Genomic DNA, 20,263 nt, shown 5'->3' on the forward strand with positions numbered 1-20,263 from the left:
TTAGGTCCTACACAACAGTTGTATTTTAAGTCACTGTCTCGGTCATTATTATCACTGTCATCATTAGATGACACAAGATTTTATCACTGATAATTTGGAGGCTGTGGTATATTTATTTGAAATGACTGCTTCTTTGGCTTAAGAATAATTGCTTAAATCTTCCTGTTGGGCCTTTGTTTCTATAAGAAGCTTTTATTTGATTTTTTGGAATTCCTTTTTATTCATATGCAAATACAAAAAATCCTAAAGAAAAAGACATAAAGCCACTTGCAAAGTTATCTTCTGAATTTTGGAGAGGAGAAACTGGAAAGTTTTTTTTTTACTTTGTTAAAGACTGGGGTTCTCTTTCCTGTTGCTTTCTATCTCCATCTCCCAACCTAGACCCCACCCTTCAAACTGATTTTTCTTTGAGAATATTAATAGTGTGACTCTCCTAGATAAAACATTCTGGTTTTACAAATAATAATAATATATGGAGATATACCTATCTCATAGAGCTGGAAGGGACCCCGAAAGGTCATCAAGTCCAGCCCCGTAGCAGGACCAAGTACTGATTTTGTCCCAGTTCCCTAAGTGGCCCCCTCAAGGATTGAATTTACACTCCTGGATTTAGCAGGCCAGTACTCAAACCACTGAGCTATTGATGACCTTGGTGTCTGTTTTAGTTGTTAATGTTCTGTCAGCTGCATCCATTGGTAATTGCTGAAGATTAGCACAGTATAATTTTATGGTCTCCTTGGCACATTGGATTATTTTACAGGAGATAATCTGTTTGCTGATCTTACAGATTTAAAGCTCCACTACCACACTCAAGGAATATTATCGTAAAACATTGTACTTAAACCCTCTTATGCTATGTAGTCTTTCTGCATTTCCTTTCCCAACTCTTTTGATAATCAAGGGATGTGTGTGTGTGTGCGTCTTTATAATCAGCCTTCTCCCGCTACTCCTGATCAATGCCCCGATTCAAGAAAGCACAAAGGCATGTGCGTAACTTGCAGCATGTGCTTAACGGAAAAATTGTCAAGGGAGCCTAAGTCCCGCTTTCCAAATAGACTTAGGCACTTAAGAGCCTAAATCTTATTGAAAGCTGATAGCCCTTAGGCACCTAAGTGCTAAGTCACTTTTCAAATTGGGACTTAGGTGGTTTGAGGCAGTGTTGCCTAGTGACTACAGCACTGGACTGGGACTCAGGAGACCTGGGTTTTATTCCCAGCTCTGCCACTTGTCTGCTGGGTGACCTTGGGCAAGTCATTTTAATTTCTGTGTGCCTCAGTCTCTCTATCTGTAAAATGGGGATACCGACCTCCTTTTTCAAGTGCTTTGAGAGCTACTCATGAAAAAGTGGCTCCATAAGAGGTAGGTGGTATTGTTATTTTATTTTGAAAATGTTAGTCTGTTTCCATCCCTGTCCATGCTTAAGTGCTTTGCTGGCTAGAGATGGACTTAATCACATGTTTAAATGTTTGGCTAGATCAGAGCCTCATTTAGGCCCCAATGCCATGAGGTGTTGAGCATCTTCAACTCCTACTGCAGTCAATGGCAGCTAAAGGCGCTCAACGCCTCCTAAGAGCTGCTCAGCACTTTGCAGGACTACACTGTCAGGGAGATGAAAACAAACATGCTGTGGAAAGTTTGCACAGGAATCTGAGCCCTGCTGGGGCTGAGGTGTGGCAGTTCGCCTCCCCTCCCCCTGCCTTGTTCAAATTCTGTAGAACCCAACCTTCGAACCGAACTGCTGACTCACTGACAGCCTCTGAGACTCGATCTGCTAGGGTGCACGAGTGAGGGTGGCCTATTGGAAGAGTTTGTTCAACGTTAGTCAAAAGTCTGTCTTTGTAAGATCGTGTTTTGCTCCAAGAAGAATGATTATACCAGAAATGCTCGCTTGCTTGTGGCATCACTGAATGAATCAAGAAAGTCTGATTACAAGGGAGACACTGCTGTTTATGCTACAAATATACATATTGGTAATAAACAACAGAAGGACATTAAAAAACATGGACATGAGAACTTAATGGAGATCTGATGCACTTTATTATTTATTTAATTGCTCCTGTGCAGCAGTGGTGCTTTTACTAAACTCTTGTATATACGCTCTTTACTCTTGCTTTCATGGAGATATTCAAACAAATAAACCCTGCATAATTTCAAGTTTTATTATTATTTTTTTCTGGATATTCTCATGGTCCAATGATGAGGCCAAGAGCTGAGCAAGATTGAACAAAGTTTGGATGTTTAAATAGGCAAAAATATCTAGAGTTGTTATAGTAGATGCGCGTTTTGGAAAGGATATCAACTCTCATGCTTCAGGGCATAAGCCAACTTCTAATAGGGGTGGAAGGAATTTTTTTCCATTTGGGCAGGTTAGTCCATAACTACTTGTTGCAAGTATTTCTTGCTCCCTCCTCTGAAGCAGCTGTTACCGATCACTGTCAGAAACAGACTAGATGGACCACTGCTCTCCTCCAGTATGGCAGTTCCTGTGTAACCATGTTAATGTGGAGTTGCAGGCAATGGTAAATACTTAAGTAATTGGAAAAAATATAAACTGGATGCTTTTGCAAGACACCTAGTGACTTCAGTGGTCCCACGATAGAATCCTATGTGCAAGTAAGATTGAGAAATGAAAAACAAATGTTCTGTTGTGGGCAGTGCATCTTTTCAGCTGCGCCAAATGTGTATGCGTGTTCAGCAAGAGATTAACAACTGACTTTAATCATCAGTTTCTGTTTAGGATAATTTGACTGCACAGAATAACAGAACGTGATCTAATGAGTATTTTTGGTAAAAGGAACTGAATCCTTGTTGGTTGGGAGTCGCTAAGAATAGTGTTTCATGTCTAAATATAGATGTTTATTTGCTTGGATTGGCTGATTTCAGCCAACAAATACATACAAACATTCAGGTCTAAGACGATGCTGTAATGTGGAAATCCAAGCTTTAGCCTCAGAACCCCTCTACGATCCCCAGTGCTAGGTTATAAAGATGAATAATTTAGGAGGATTATATTTTCTTTGAAACCAAACATCTAATATTAAACAGATGCCCAACTAAAAGGGCCAAATTTATGGCTCTACTTTCACTGATGCACTAAGAACTAGCTGTTAATACTATTATACGAGGGAGGGAGAATCCTACCACCCTCCCCCAAGACGCATCTGTAATGCCAACCCCCTGGGTGGGTTCTCGGCAGCAGGGATGGAAACTGGGACCTTTGGATCTTAAAGCATGAGCCTCTACTTTCTGAGGTAAAAGAACCAGCTTTGTTAGCCAAAGCGGTAGAAGGCTCAGAAGTGGCCCAGCCCTACTAAACAGATTGAGTGGGTGTGGCTTATACGTACATGCAAGAAGCAGACATAATGTGATTGCTTGCATTTTGGAATGTAAAGGTTAGGGGCTGGCTTGTGTTATTGGCACTGTTTAATGCCTCTGAAGGGGTATGTCTGGGTGAGGGTGTGGCTATGCCCTTCTTGCATGTGCGTGCTGTGACAGAACCAACATGGCAGCATAGAGTGTAGGATGTGTATTTTTTAAAAAAAGCATAATAGGTTCTGCTTCTCATCACGCTTCCTCCAGTGCCATGGGCTCAAAATATAAGCTGTGTGGGGCTTCCTATTCTGTGTACACACAGTACCAACACAAAGGGGGCCTGATGCCTGAACTCTTGGTGCTGCCACAGGATACATACTGATAATAAGTGCCTCTGGAGGTATAATGCATCCATGCATCAGTCATGGATAGAGTGCAAGAGGTACTTTCCTCATCTCATCGCTTCATTGGCCTCCCAACACCATCATTGAGAATTTAAGGCTTGCTATAGCTCAGTGTTTCTCAGACTGGGATACTCCAGGGGGTCTGTGGGCCCCACTGATCAACTCCTCCTCCCCCTCCCTCCCATTGCCTTCTGCATGCTGGGGAACAGCTGTTCAAAGACATGCAGGAGGCACTGGGAGGGAGGGGGAGGAGCGGGGACAGGGCACGCTGGGAAAGAGGCGGGGAAGAGGGGGGCGGGAAGAGATGGGGTGTGGGCAGAGCCTGAGGGGCAGGCTTGGGGGTCCGTGAAAATTTTAAAGTCAAAATGGGGGTCCTCGGGTTGCTATAGCATTTTTTGTCTCATTTGCATAGTATAATCTCATTATGAAAATGTTCATACAAATATTTACATAGCATTTTAAAGAAAATTCTATAATCTATGTAAATTAGTGTATGAAGTAATGAAAGATTTGCAGGCATTACTAATACATATTTGATTCATTTTTCTCAGAGAGGGGCTTGGATAACAGAAACAGGAAAGGAATCAGTCAAATTTTGCAAATACTTGCACCTTGTAACTTCCAGCTGACCTCAGCAGAATGACATAGGATGTGAATTCATGCAAGAATTTGGCTCTTAGAGCATCACTTAGAAATAGTCCCACCTCACCCCCCCCAAACGGGACAGATCTGCTCCAATTACCTGCAAATTATATTTTGTGAATTGCAGGCTTTAAAAGACTGCTTCCAAAGAGCTGTTATTATGGTATGTCAGCAGTGGCCATTGACTGTTATGACATCTCTGCCTAGCTCTTATTTTCATTCTGATGAAAAGGTTGCCTACAAAAGAAATGTCACTGGTCAGCAATGGCACTAATGAGTTGAATTTAATGGTCTAAAAGTTGAAATTTTCCTTTTAGACGAAGGTTAAATGAGGCGCTGGTGTTGCAGGCTTACTCATGTTTGCATTTATGGCTAATATAGTGCTAAGATCAGAGCTGAAATGAGCAGTGAAAAATGTTTTATATTGGTTTACATGGAATTATTTTTAATTTGAGTCTCAAATTAGGACTCCTAAAGAAACTGGACATTGTATCAGCCATTTAGTCTTTCTGCAGCACATTTTTTCCCATTATTTTCCTTACAGTCTGTACGTTGTGCAAACCCTTTTATTGGCCTTAATGACAAATGCACCTACCTTATAATTGACCTGTTCTCCTGTTATTCATTAGCTGCTACTAAAGAATGAAACATTTCCACCCACACTCTAGAAGACTCACTTTCTCATCATGCTGCAAAACTTTCTCATTTACTTCTTGAGAATGACTCATTGTCTATGATTTAGGATAATCAAAAACCACTGTCTTTATTCTGTTCTTGTTTAATCGAATTGTGATGTAATGTTAATTAAATCCATATATATCTCCATATAATATGAACTTATATTTCACAGTGGCGTTTTGCTACTTCTTAATGTATCCAGTGAAACCTGATAGGATTAACCTTGGATTTAGTAAAACTCCATTAATATAGTCCTATAGAATGAAAGTGCTGGTATGCTGCAGTGTGTTGCAAGTGGTAAATTTCACTTCTGATTATAGTGAACCTCTGCTTTATACAAAATTCTCCCCCAGTGCAGATGGTCCACATGAGGGTTTCTGTGCCACTTAAACTTTTAATGTTAGAAGCTTATGTAAGGCTTAAATAGTGCAAAGGGTTTTACAATAGGAGGATTCCACTGTGCTACAGTTTATAGTGGATGATTTGGACTTTCTCTAATAGGGAGGCAAGTTCCAGGTCCACATATAGGAATACAGGTTTCCTGTGTTGAGCCATAGGTCAGGTACTAGAACTCACCATGGAGTTGGAGTATACTTGCATTCCAATAAATTGATTCAGTTAGCGCCAGCCAGAATAGATAGGTCTGATCGTGCAAGTGCGGATCCCAATCCAGCAAAGCAAGCGCATAATATAACTTCAATGGGACTACGCAAGTGTTTGAAATGAACGGTGAGCTTGGGTGTTTTGCTGGATCGCGGCCAGAGCATTCTGCCCCGTGGAGCCCTGAGCAGGGTTGAATTGTCACTCTGAGGCAGGGGGAACTAAGGGTTGGCACAAAGGAGATTACAGGGTGAGCCTAGGAACAGCCAGGCTTGGTGGAGAGAGTTTAGGCTGAAGTTTTGTGTTTAGTTATTGGAGTTATCAGTAAACATCCCCCAGTAAAGGGTAAGTTTGGACTGTATATAGAGGATGTGCCTCTGGGAGGTGCAGTACACACAGACATAGCCTGAGCTCTAAGCCACCTTGCACCTTTGGGCTGTTCTGTGGGCTAGTATGATTCCTTAGCATAGCATAGCACAGCCTAAATTATAACAGCTTGTGTCCAGCTGCCAATGGGTGGCGCCACCACCCAGACTCTCTGCGGTGGTAGTATGCTTTATGACTCCAACCTTCTTTTCCTACCTCAGACCTCCCCCCGTGTGCTCCATACGCCGGGGCTTGCAAAGAGTCCTACATAAACATGTGTATGGCAGCCTTGCACAGTGCTTGTGCCGGGGGAATTCTCCCCGCAATATGCTAATGGGTTGTTCTGGTCCCTTTATACTACCACAGAAGCATACAGAGGCTGAGGAAAGGAATCCCTCCCAATACGTGCATACTTATTAGTTTTGAACTCCATGTGCTTATGGTTTCATTCCAGTCGCTCAGCTGATTTTTGTTGCTGGAAGTTTCTAAAGTGTCATTACGTTCTCTCCAAACCCTTAAATGTTTGCTTCAGTGTCATCCCTCAAACTTCTCTGGTAGGCCTGTCTATATTACCAAATACTACAGGTCTCTTATTTTATTCTTCTAGACAAGAATGAAGTATGTTTTACTATGAAGTTTGTTTCTTCTCTCATGATGGTATAACTACTTTGTTAGAGTAATATGTAAATACCTGTAACAGTGTGAGGATGGGTATTATGAAGGGCACCTTTTACCATTAAAGAGCAATAGCATATGGAAAAATATGTTAACGGTACAAAACTGTGAACTTGAGGCTACATTAATCTGCTTTGTGCCTTTAAGGGCACTTATTGTCATTCATCTAAACAGCATTCTGCCCTTCTGTTTAGAGAATAGATACTATTCATGACCATGAGGCAAATAATTAGTAGTTTTGACAAAAGGTTGGTGCCATCGATTGATAGACTGATCGTTACCAAGCCACTGACTGACTTATTCCACTCAACATCCTACTGCACTTCCTCTTGTCTGCTGTGCAGTATCTGTTTCTAATCACAGTGTTGAAACTTGTAGTGGAGAGACCTAGATTCTGCTTTTTGGTGCTGACTTTGCTGATGTCATTGCTTTGCAACTAGGTGAGTAGCACTGTAGGTACCATGAGTACTCATTTAATACCATATGTGAGGGGAAGAGGGTTGTGCTGACTATTTAAGAGTGGCTATTGATTCATTTCCAGATGAAGTGAATTCTAGGAGGGGACCTGGGAATTAAAGGCTGGACAACAATGTATTTGAAGCAATGTTTTTAGCACATGTATAACCATTATGTAACTAATTCTCCCGATGCAACTGTCTCCCATGATTTAGGTAAGTATTATTACAGAGTCAAAACTGGAGCACTGGGGTTAATTGACTTGCCCAAAGCCAGTTTTAGGCCAAGAGTAGAGATCTAGTCTCAAGTCAAATGTAAGAAAATTAGACTGAGCATGGAGGCTACTTAAGGAACCATAACAAGGTCACTGGAGGCATGGAAACAGGAGATCAAGAAATGCCCTTATAAAGAAAAGGAAACAGGAAGACAAGGAACAATGGTGCAATTAGATGGCAAGGTTTTACTGGAAACTAACTGCTCTTGGTCCCATTTCAACCTAAGCGAGAGACATTCTAGGGTCATTCCATGGTATGCCTGGAACACACAATTCCAGACCACCAAAATGGCCCCTAGGGAGACATTAATGTCTGCATAAGTTAGAGTGACTATTACTCACACTTGGGGGGAACTGGCACTTGGCAGCTCCCAGGAGTGGAGGGAATGGGAAGGTGGCAGAAAGCTGCCTCTTTTCAGAAGTCTGAAGTATAACACAGGCACCAGAGGATCTGCATCTCTGACTAGAATTATGGGGCTAAAATGATCCTTTTTGCCATGGCTCACTTGGTTGCCACTTAACTATTTCTGAAATTGGAGTAATGATGAGTTTTTAATAGGACTGTTATAGGGAAAACATCTACCACCCCATCAACGATATAGCAAAAACTGGAGCACCACAGCCTCTGTTGTTTGCCTCACTCTTTAAAAGAATATTGGTTTGGAAAGGTGCAGGAGCATGAGTCATGTGAAAATGAAGGGGGCAAGTACAGGAAACAGGGCGAGTTTGCTTGTGCAAGAAAATAAATAAGAAACCTGGGCAGCTGTATTCTGTCCCACATCTGGCCTGCCTACAAATGAATTGCCTGTGTGTATAATGTGCATGTTTGTTTCAGAGCATGTACAGTTCCAGTGTTGTTACCCCTTTTAGATCCCAGTGGTTATTCAAAGCTCAGGGTTATGCAGGTTATTTGTTAGGAGGAGAGATTAATGATTGTGTTAGATATCTTTGATAAAGTCTTGTTTATTTACAAAGAATGTACAAAGTCCTGTGTCTCTGAACACAGGAGGAATCAAATGGGAGACTGTTTCTTTGCTCACCGCTCCAAGCAGAGGCAACACATGGTGGGGGGCATGCAGGATCACATGTCCCCCCCCTCACCCCCCCGCCGATTGCTTGGTCACATGGTGTAGCCAGTTCCCCTCCCTGTGGGGTAGCTGAGCTGGTGAGCTGTGTCATGCAGAGAGAGGCAGGGAGGGGTCACTGCTTTCCAGGGGTGGGGGTGAGGGAAGCACTGCTTTCTGGGGGAGTATCTTGGGGAGGGTATGACTCGAGCTGTTCTCCAAAGTTGTGCCCCCCACACTTTCAGCAGGCATGGGTCTTCTCTGGCTCCAAGCCTCTGTCAGCCAGCACTCAGCCCAAAAGCTTTTCTCAGGGCCTTGCTACCAGTGCGTATGTGTCTGGTTCTTCTTGTTGTTGTCTCACGCTGCTTTCTCTGGTCTTTCTGCTGTTTCTGTCACAAACCAAGTTTCACCAATTAATGCCCTGGGGAAACTCTGGGATCACATGGTTCAGCTTCTACTTAAGCCTTGCCATGGGCCTATGTTTTGGATGTCACTCCTATTGTTTCAGCTACCTGGTTACATAAAAGAGCTTAATGGCTTCGTTAGGTTTATCCTGAATGAAAGGTGGCTGTTTACCCAGCAACCGGAACAAGGCTTAGCCCCTCCCGTAACCTTCTGTATTTAATTGGAAACAAGATTTTGCAATTTTAGATAACCAGTATGTTCTGCTCTGTACAGCTTCCTGAATGTGTCATGTTTCCTTTTTCATTTGGATGTTTTTATCATTTGACAAACTGTTCTCCTCTAACTTCATTAAATAGGAATTCTCCTGGGAAGGTAACTGCATTTTCCCCCTAGTGATATAGGTTTACTCACTGCATTACACTTTACAGCTTTTTTTCTGATAAGTTATTTGTATGGTTTCTGGTTTTGTCTGAATGAACTTTAGCCATGGGAGGAAATGTGAATATCACAGTGAGTATCAAAAGCATAATTAGGATAATATTATTTCTCTTGAGCTGTGCTTTTAATTAATTCTTTGAGGTTCGGCCATAAAGACTTTCTACTGTCAACAAATGGCCTATGGGTTATACCCTTTCCTCCTAACATCCTCGGACACTCCATAGACCGATGAATACATTGCTCTTGATCTGGGTGGAAAACTCTGGGATGGATTCTCAGCTGGCGTAAATCATCACAGCTCCATTGACTTCAGTGGAAGCTTTGGACCGGGTCCTTTCAGGAAGCAAACACCACACCTTCTATGATTATATTTCTGTCCGGTGACTCTTTGCTTTGTGATCTGACACCACGACTTTTTATAAACCAAGCCATTGCCAAGGTGTTAACGTTGTTGACGTTAACACCTGAAGTCTTCCTCTGAAAGCAGAGGTTTTAAAAGCTTAGGCGATATAACAATGGGCGGATAGAATTGCTTTCTCTAAAATATGGCTTTCTAAAAGGATAACTGACTTGGATGTATGCAATGAATGATTTAATTTATGTGGAAGCAATGGATCTGAAAGAAGAGGAGAGTTTATGACACGCAGGCTGTATCATCTTAAATGATAAATAAGAGATGATTCATTTGAAGGGTTTTTTTTTTCCGCTAGGTTTAAATTGAATCTCATCAAATACATGATGATTGCATATATTTATAAACCTCCCAAGCCTACCAAGGGACTATGAGCAATATTGCCAATACTACAGGTTAACAGTAAAACAAGTCCGAATTCATTAGGCTGAGCAATTGTGCCACAGCTGCAGTGACAATTCATTATAGTTGGCCCTGGAAGTGTAAGTTCTGAAAAACTATCTCTATTCTGATTCTAAAGGGGTTTATAACTCAGCTGCTCAAAGTACATTTTGGCTTGTAAATTGTCACACAGGTTTTTAGCCTGGAAGTATTTTTGGCTCAGTAATAATAATACCTAGTTCTTATGAAGCTCTTTTTCACTGGTAGATCTCAAAGCACTTTGCAAAGATGGTAAACAGCATTATTCCCACAAAGGTAAAGGGATCTCTTAATCATGCTGCCTTAAAACAAACAAAAAAGCTTAATTTTAAGAAGTTTATTTAGAATTATATTGAGGTTCTGAGCTAACCTGATGAATGCAGACAGCATCAGAAGATAAGACTGCTCATCTGTTCTGTCTAAGTATTGCAACACCAATATGTGGTATGTAATAGTATATTGTGTTTTTTAGGGCCAAAGTTGCAAAACGTGGCCTCCAATTCTGTGTGCACAATCATTTGGATGCACTTACTTGCTTATGTAAATGGTAGACGCTGCATATGGAAACTTTTTTTTTTTTTTTTTTTTTTTTTAGGCAAATAAATAATAGTTCCTATGGACATGCATGTGCAAATGATAAATGATGCATGCAAAATTACAGCTACACTCAGGCCCTCCACTTGAAGGTGTAATACAGCAAGCCTGATAAGAGACTGAACTCTGTTTCCTGGACCCAGTCACTTGACATTCAGAAAAGGTTAATACCCCTTTCACCTGAGAGGGGTCAGTACTGCTACATGTTGCTTTGATAGGTCCATAATGCAGTGTGTAGTCAGTTAGGGCCTTAATCACTGATTCAGCGAAGTATTTAAGTACATGGTTAATTTTAATCATAGTCCACATGCTTATAGTTAAGCATGTAGTTAACTTCTTTGATGGATCGGGGTCCCAGAAAGGAGTGGTTCTGTGTGCTCTAACTTTCCCAATTGTTGTCAGTTTAAATCCACATTAACGTGTGTGTGAAGCTGCTATTACATAAGGGTATGGTGGCAGAGTCTAGAAGTCATCCTCCTTTTTGGAAGTGGGTGGTGGAGGGGGTTCTGGATGCCAGGGGCTGCAGGCTTAGAGTCAATACCAAGTTCCATTTGCTGTTGTGTTACAGCTAAGTAATGTTTAAACACAAGCTCTCCCTGGCTTAACAAAAGAACAACACAACTGCTTTTAATTTAACCTCCTATATTTGAGGTCTAGCTGCAAGTTATAACAAGGGTCTTATAGCCATCACATTTGACTGAAAAAACCCAGACTAAGTACTCACTTGATTTAGTATTTGCTCCCAGAGCTAAATTAAGGCAACTCGTAGCTGTAGGTTTACCATGACACCCATCTTCTACCAAGCCCCCATCTTCTTCCAGAGAAGCAGTGCAGTGGCATAGATTCCTATTCCTCTTCAAAGCATGGTAGCTGGGGGCATCTTTGACCCTGGAGAGATGGGTAGCCCTTGGTAATTTAGCCCAGCAGCCAGGATGTATACAATTTGGGTGTTGATTGGGTACGCCTTACTCTTCTCCTGCCACACCTGGAATCCTCCTATGCTGGGGCGGTAGTGGCAGGGCTGCAGATAGAATGTCCACTTACACATTTCCAGAATACCGGATGTTCTGGCACTTTTGGGAATACTGTGGGTCCACCCTGGGCAGTGTGACCTCACCCCCGCTGGTGTGACTTCGCATGTATGGTGCATGCCACATGGAGGATGTAAATTTGAAGAGCACGCTGCTCGGCCGGTGTGTAAGATCACAACGGCCACGGTGGAGCAGCACTGTTTTCAAAATGGCATTCCCTGTTGATACCAAACAAAACCATGTCTGATTTTTTGTCTCTGTACCACATGAGGTTCAAACAACTCAAAAAGAGTACTGTCTGGTTTCAAAACCAGACAAATGACCTGTTAGCCCCAGAGCAATAAGGTACTGGAGTTAACATTCCATAGAGCTGCATGGCGCTATCCTTGTCTCCAGGCTACAGCTTCAGGTAGTCTCAAAACCAGGCAGATACCACTGCTTTGGTTCCATCCAGGTCATATTCTCAAGACTTTCTTCACACCTATGCGTACTAGAAACTTACTGTTTTTTTTTTTTTAGTGAAGAATAAAATTCTGATATGATCACATGACTCCAGAATTTGGGGCTCTAGTCACAGACCTATAGAGCCTATGCCTTAATCTGGACTTGTGTAGATCCTGGTTATCCCACCATCCTGGATTTAGACTCTGAAAGATAGTTTTCTGCAGTATTACATTTTCTGCTTAAATCTTTTTCTACAAATTATCAGGTCATTTAAAAAGAAATTGGGCTCATTCTAATCTAATTCCTAATATGCAACTGTCTGGGGAATTATTTTCAGCTCCGCTAGTTGCAGTTTGCGATTATCATGCTCCTTTTAAAGAAAAGAAAAGTAACAGGACTAAATGTATGTGAATTACTGGTGATCTTTCAGAACAATTCATGTTCAGGAGAACTAATGGAAGAAATGAAAGACCAAAGGGACAATCATGTGGACTTGAAAAAGCACAGTGAAAATAGAAACACATGTAATAATGACACTGAAAAGCTAACATTTGAGATCACTTAGATCACTGATGCATGAATATTTCAAATTAAGAAACTTTGGCCTGTAGTTATGATTCAAGTGAAATCAGCAGAGGTGGTGGTAGCCCATGGGGGGCCTCTAAGCAGGAATATTTTTGCGTCCCCCTCCACCACATATTAAAAAGCTCAAAGGGGACCCCATTTGCTGCTTGAGGCCCTAAACAATTGCTTAGACTATTTATGCCAATCACTGGCTCTGGAAATCAGCAGTTGCTAAGTAGGCACAAAGTTTGTTTTTAACTTGATTTCTGACCCTAAAAAGGTAACAGTTCTCTTCAGTTTAGTGAGCTTCTGTATTCATTTACTCAAGTTGCCCTGGTTATTAACATTATTATGGAATTTACAGCAACGTGTGTGCACCTAAAGTCCAGAACAGTCTTCTCAAAGGAGTTAACGCTGGGGAAGCTGGCAGTTAGGATGTCTCTTCATGGGCCGTGTTTGCTATAAAGATAAGCGGTAGATATCTTTTGAAAGTGTTTGTTCTTTATCCAGAGACTTCTAACAATAGCCATTTTGTTCATGATGATGAAAATCCCAACTGTCAAGTGCTTATTGATCTAGTGTGCGTGATTTTTATAGTGTACCAAGTTAGGCATCTTGGAAAATCTTATGCATGTGCTTAACTTTACTTACAGGAGTAGTGGTGCCATTTGTTATGTGATTATTCCTAAGGGTAAAGTTAAGCTTGTACATAAGTGTTAGCAGCATCAGGGCCTAAGTTAACCGAATGTCATAACTTGCAGTGCAGAGGGACTGCTCCCTTAGTCCCCAAGGTTGCATTATGCTCGGAAGGAGGCAGGGAGAATACAGAGCTCTTTTCCCCACTACATACCAGCTGGCAGAGCACAGGGTGGAGGAAGAGTTATTTACCACTCCCCACCCCATGGAAGAGTGTATGAGTATGCATGTTCTCTCTTGCAGGCTGGGAAGACTCTGAGTGCCTCCAGATGCTGCCTCTTTGGTTGTGCACCTCTGCAGCACCTACAGTGCCCAGTTGTGCCTAAAAGGAATGACCAAGCCCTTAATTTAACTGCTACACAAGCTGCCATATAACTCTGGATAGAAACCATGGTCTCTATCGCATAATTACGGTACATTCCGCGGTGTCGTGCATGGCAAAGGCTCCGTTAACAGGCAACAGCAGCTTCCCTAAAAACTGCATGAGAAAGGGGTATGTGGCTACTAACTGAGAACAACTTGTGAGCAATGATATAAGGGGCACCATATACAGTGATCTCTAAGCACAGCTGAAGGTGAATAATAATAATAATGATAGCCTACAACAGCACAACATTAATTTTGCTGATGCACACCTAGAGGATCTGGTCCAAAGCTGTTCATTGCAACTCTATCTTAAAAACAGACCTGCATTGATTGCTTTGCTTTCCCTTCCCCGTCACCAGGAGGAGGAAGGGTCATATTGGAGCGGAAGGGGTTGAGCACCTGAAGTATATTGCAATACTTAGAATGAAGCACATACAGGCAGAGAGCGCTTGAGAGATTAGATGGCACCACTAAACGTATAGTGAAAGAGGAGAGTAACCACACTTCTCTGCTCCTTTGATGAAATTTCTAATTCACTGGAGGGGATTTTTTTTACAAAATGTGTTTTCTGTGTCAGCGAGCCAGAGATTTTTGATACCACAGAGCTGCTTTCTGCAACTGAATACAGATTGCCAACATCTTCCCGAGCGTTAGCAAAGGGAGCAGGCTAATGTAGCAGAAGCACATGATGGGTAACATCAGTATCCAAGGGAACTGTTCAGTGCAGCAACAGACAGCCAAAGAAGTGATGAAAGGTTTTAGAATGTTGCCATGGGGGTTTCGGGATTTGCTGAACCCAAATCATCCCTGCTGTAACTCCATTGTCTGCAGTGCATTAGTTTCAAGGGGGATGATTCTGATCTCACTCATGCTGGTGTAAATGAGAAGTAACTACTGGATACAAGTGTCACGAGGGCACAATTCTCTGGAGGGTGCAGACAGGTGTGCTGAGAATGCTGGGTTTAGGTAACCTGTTTAATTAGCCATAATGGCCACCCAAAAGTAACAAAACTTTGGCTTCAACCAGAAATGTGGATGGCTGTATTAGGTGATTCAGGGAGGTGAAGTATTTAAAATCTATAATACCTATACATACCATTTCAGTTGTTCCAAGGGGCAAATCGTGTCCACCCAATCTGTGTTGGCACAGAGGTCCCAGATACAATGGAACTTGTGTGTTCTCTTGTTCAGTGGCACCAGAGATAGGATATGGGGAGTGTGTGCTGTGTGCACATGATATTTCTGCAGTTGGTGATCGGGATGGTGGCCGGGACCGGCTCCAGGCACCAGCTTACCAAGCAGGTGCTTGGGGCGGCCACTTCAGAGAGGGGCGGCACGTCCAGCTGTTCGGCAGCAATTCGGCGGACGGTCCCTCACTCCTGCTCGGAACGAAGGACCTCCCTTTGAATTGCCGCTGCAGATCGCGATCGTGGCTTTTTTTTTTGGCTGCTTGGGGCTGCCAAAACCCTGGAGCCGGCCCTGATGGTGGCATAGGCTAGGCAGAGCAGAAATCCGGTTGATGGATATGCTGCTGCATAGATCCACAAAGCAAGGATGCTGTGGCTTTGGGAGCTACACTAGCCGCATGGCTGCAGTTGGGACTCATCTGCCGTGCCCGGTGGAATTCTCCGCAGCGTGGCATAGCTACATGGGCTGGGCACTAAAGCTAAACTTGTCCCCAGTTCAAGAACTACAACAAAATTCAAATCCTGACCAACTTAGTGATTATTTATTTGTTTGTTTTACCAACGTGTGAAACTCCTCCCTGGGACAGCAGCATCATACTGTGAAGGCTCTTAGGGCCAGATTTTTAAAGGTATTTAGGTGCCTCATTGCCTTTGAAATCCATGGGAGTTAGGTGCCTAAATACCTTGACAAATCTGGCCCTTAGTACGTAACAAGCAGGAAATACTAGTGTGCTGAATTAGAGCCTTAGAAAATCTCAGGTTCCTTAGGCTTTGGATGCATCCTATTGGTTTGATCCTGACTGATACTTGCACCTAATTTCACATCTCTTTACAATGCTAGAGCACTGTAAAGGGACCTTAGAGTAAATGAGAATTAGGCCTTGTGCATTCTTAATTGGATTCTAGGGTATTATTATTTTTATTCATTAATCTAATTAAGTGCCCTAAAATGTGCTAGACACTTTGAAAACATATTTAAAAAAATCTCTGGATGAGTAACTGGTGGTGGTGTTTATTCATTGTTGTATCCTGTACCAAACTTCATGCTGCAATTTTGAGTAGAAGAAATAACTGAATGTTAGTTATCAGCAAAATATATAAACTTGTTAGACAATTCTGTGATCAAAAGGATGAGAACAGATATGGTTTTAATACCCAGTTCCAATGCCAAAAGAGATCCTTCGTAAAATTTCTGTCCATTGATCTACTGTTTGTCTAATTGTTATTACTTGGTATATAATTTCCGTCTACCAAAATGCATTATTTAGTAGGTCAGGTATGATTTGTAATGGCATATCTTTTGAGTTGAAGCTGTGGAAGCTTAATAATGGGCTTTAGTAGCTTTTTTCATGATTAGTCTTGAGTCCATCATAAAACATTTCAAGTAGTCCCTGTTTAATAACTCTTTCCCCCACTAATGTGTAGACCACTTTGTGTATTTTACCGCGGTTCTTTTTCTGTATCTTCATTATCAATAAATAACGTTGTTGTTACATATAAATTCAGTTCTGGAGTTGACCAGTTGCCTTCAAACTTAAATGACACAACTTTTGATGTGCTGCATAAGCCAAACTCAAATTCATTAGTGAATTTTGTTACACTTTCAACCCATTACAAAAAAATAAAGACCTTTCTTTTTTAGTACCACTGGAGGGCAGTAGGTTGTTACGCATGCCTCATTATGATAGAATATTTAAGGGCAAAGCGTCAGTGCATTTGTTTTTGTCTCATGTAAGTTTCAGTACATTATTTACTAGCGTACTGTTAACCATTTTAATCAAAGGATCAGACACTAAAAATCATATTATGTTGTATCTGTGCATCATTCTATGTTTTTTGCATTTATGAGCTAACAATGATTAGTATTTAAGAATTTACTGTAGTACAGTAGGAGAATTCAGCATCCCTGACTTTTATACAGTTCAGTTCAACTCAGTTTTTCTTTACATAGACTCTGACAACCATTTAAAAAACCTTCACTATTTCAGAACATACCTCTCCCACCAAATCATCTCTGAAGATTTTGCTATTGGGAAAGGTGGCATTATGCTGGTGTGCCAACTATCAACTTTCAGGATATTGGAGTTTGAGTTCACTCACCCATGTCTGTCCAATCTGGATGCATGTGTGAGTGGAGGATGGGAGTGCTAACAAGAGGACACGAGAGTGATTCTTTCCAACTAACCTGCCATTTGCAGGCTCTGAGGAAGTCATCTCAGAATGAGATTGTGCTGTAGGGTAGGGGGTTAGTTGTGCATTGTGTATATATGAAAAATTACTTGTAATGCATTTGTTTGTATACATGTGCCATTGCCCTGGATTGGATGGAATTGGCCCTGGTCAAATGCTTATGTTATGATGTCATCCTCTGGTCTGATTAGTGGCTATAAACCTTAGTGCTATTGACAACTAGAATGGGTTAGACTATTTTATTGAAACTTATTTCCAATGTAAAACATAATATATGTGAGGGACTTTTTTCTGTACCAGCTCAGTATTAAGATGGTTACATTAGATGTTGAACATTGAGAGCAAATAACTTTGACTTTTAGATAGATTCCAGTAATAAAGAACTTGCTACTATAAAATAATGCAGAAAAGTTGATTTAGATGAATTGCTACAGTTCTGTTCCCTGTTGAGTTTTGCATAGAGAGGCCCCGCTTATGAAATTGGGGCATAATTTTAGGCTGTTAATGAGACCTCCAAGTGCCTACATTTGAATTTAAATAAATATAGTCAAACAAGTATATAGTAGCCATTTATATTGCATTATTCTGGAAAGATGGGAATGACTCAGAAGGAGCTATTACAGTTTACAGGTTAAATATGATGGGATTTAAAAATGGGACAAACATCTCTTTGTATGACAAAGTGTAATGGCTAAAATGGTGCTAACAAGTGACCACTGCAGAGACAGCCCTGTAGAGATTGAAATAACCCAAGGTTATTTCTGAAAGGAAATCATTTATTTGTATTATAGTAACGTTGAGAGGCGCCAACCAAGATCAGGGCCCCTATTGATTAGCATTGTCCCTCACTATATGACTGTACAGCACTTGTCCCTAAGAGCTTGCTATCTAAATAAAGAAGGGTGGAAAGGGAGCGGTATTGTCCCCATTGTACAAATGAGGAACTGAGGCACAGAAGGAGTTGGTGACTTTCCCAAAGTCACCGTGGAAGTCTTTGGCAAAGGTGGGCAATGAACCTGGATCTCCTGAGTCCCAGTTCGGTGCCTTACGCAGAAGATCACTTTTCTTCTCTATTAACCTCCCTGTCTCAAGGAGAATTTTCAGAGTATGTGGGGGATGCTGAAGAACTCAGATAGCACTGTAAATGTGTGAAGTACAGTTCTAAAGTCAAATTTATGGTCTGTTTCACATTCCTAAACGCTTTCTTAGGTACTGTGTTTTTCTCAGCTTTAAAAAATAATACCCTGGAGAAAATTAAAGCATAAAGTTTATGTTTTGATAACATTCACAGTTTGAGTCAAATCCACAAAAACAAGGACATTCTGAGGAAAGGATGAAATTACACCCGGGGTTCTCGTTGTACTTCATTTAGGGTGCGGATCCTCAAACATTGTCTGATCTGCTGTATGCAGTGCTACTGAGGGCTGAGGCTCCATTGTGAGGCTTTGCCTTGTGTGGACCAAACTTTTTTTGGGGGCGGTGGGGAGGGAGATACCCTAATCTGGGCATAAAATGGTAGGTGAATTACTTGTGGGCACAGATGGTGGTATTTTAATGTCTGACCTGGTTTGTGGGTATAAAATTAGGGGCCATTAAAAATGAGGCCCCTAAATTCAAACTTAATGTCCTACTATTTAGCATCTTTAGACACAGTCCAGTGCAATGGGTGGTGCATAAGATGCTCCTCTTCAGGAATATCCATGGGCGGCAACGTACTCCAGACATCCCTCTGAGTTGCAGTCACACTTTTGCTCTCTGTTGCTCTGGTGATGGAAGGAGGCGGGGCAGAAAAGGGTGTTACTGTAGCACTTGATAGTATGTATTTTAACCCCTCCCCGCTCATTTTCCACCTGGTCACTACTCTGGTCAGTGAGTATAGTCATCCTCTCCCCACCAGGTTCGGCCTCCTCCTCACCCACTTCCCGGGAAGAGGGTGTGTGGAAAGTCAGGGTTCCATTCTGCCAGATCTGAACCCAGGTTCCATGTAAGTTGAGCAAAGGGAATAGGGGCCTCATTGTTGCCAACTCTTGCTATTTTTGTTGTGCTTCATGTAATATTTGGTCATTTTCTCAAAGCCTGAGCTCCTGGAGTCATGTTGCTAATTTGAGCATTGTTATAAAGTAATTTTTTTTTTTAGCCCATGTGGCTGCAGAGAAGCTGTCCTAAAGTCCTAAAAGCTCAAAAACAAGAAGACAAATAAAAAGAACTTAAAATACAATCTCATGGTTTTAAAGCCAATCTCATGATACTTGCCTCCCCTGTTTGGTTAAATAAAACTAGAACATAACTTAGCCCTATAATTTTCACTTGAATCTCTTTATGTTGAGGAAATAAAATATAACCATAATAACTTGTCAGTACTTTAAAAACCTAAGGCTCCCAAAGTTCTTTACAGAGTGTGGAGCAAATTCTGCCCTCTTGCAGTCATTTGGACATTGTGTGCTCAGAACCAAAAATGGGGTTGGAATATGATATGATTTTCAGAAAGCCTTTGACAAGGTTCCTCACCAAAGGCTCTTAAGCAAAGTAAGCAGTCATGGGATAAGAGGGAAGGTTCCTCCCATGGATTGATAATTGGTTAAAAGATAAGAAACAAAATAAATGGTTTTCAGAATGGAGGGAGGTAAATAGTGGTGTCCCCCAGGGGTCTGTACTGGGTCCAGTCCTGTTCAATATATTCATAAATGATCTGGGAAAAGGGGTAAACAGTGAGGTGGCAAAAATTGCAGATACAAAATTGCTCAAGAAAGTTAAGTCCCAGGAAAGACTGCGAAGAGCTACAAAAAGATCTCTCAAAATTGGGTGACTGGGCAACAAAATGGCAGATGAAATTCAGTGTTGATACATACAAAGTAATGCACATTGGAAAACATAATCCCAACTATATGTATACAATGATGGGGTCTAAATTCGCTGTTACCACTCAAGAAAGAGATCTTGGAGTCACTGTGGATAGTTCTCTGAAAACATCCACTCAGTGTGCAGTGGGAGTCAAAAAAGCAAATAGAATGTTGGGAGTCATTAAGAAAATGATAGATAATAAGA

The sequence above is a fragment of the Chrysemys picta genome, chromosome 7 (genome assembly GCF_011386835.1).
Source record: "Chrysemys picta bellii isolate R12L10 chromosome 7, ASM1138683v2, whole genome shotgun sequence".
Taxonomy (NCBI): domain Eukaryota; kingdom Metazoa; phylum Chordata; order Testudines; family Emydidae; genus Chrysemys; species Chrysemys picta.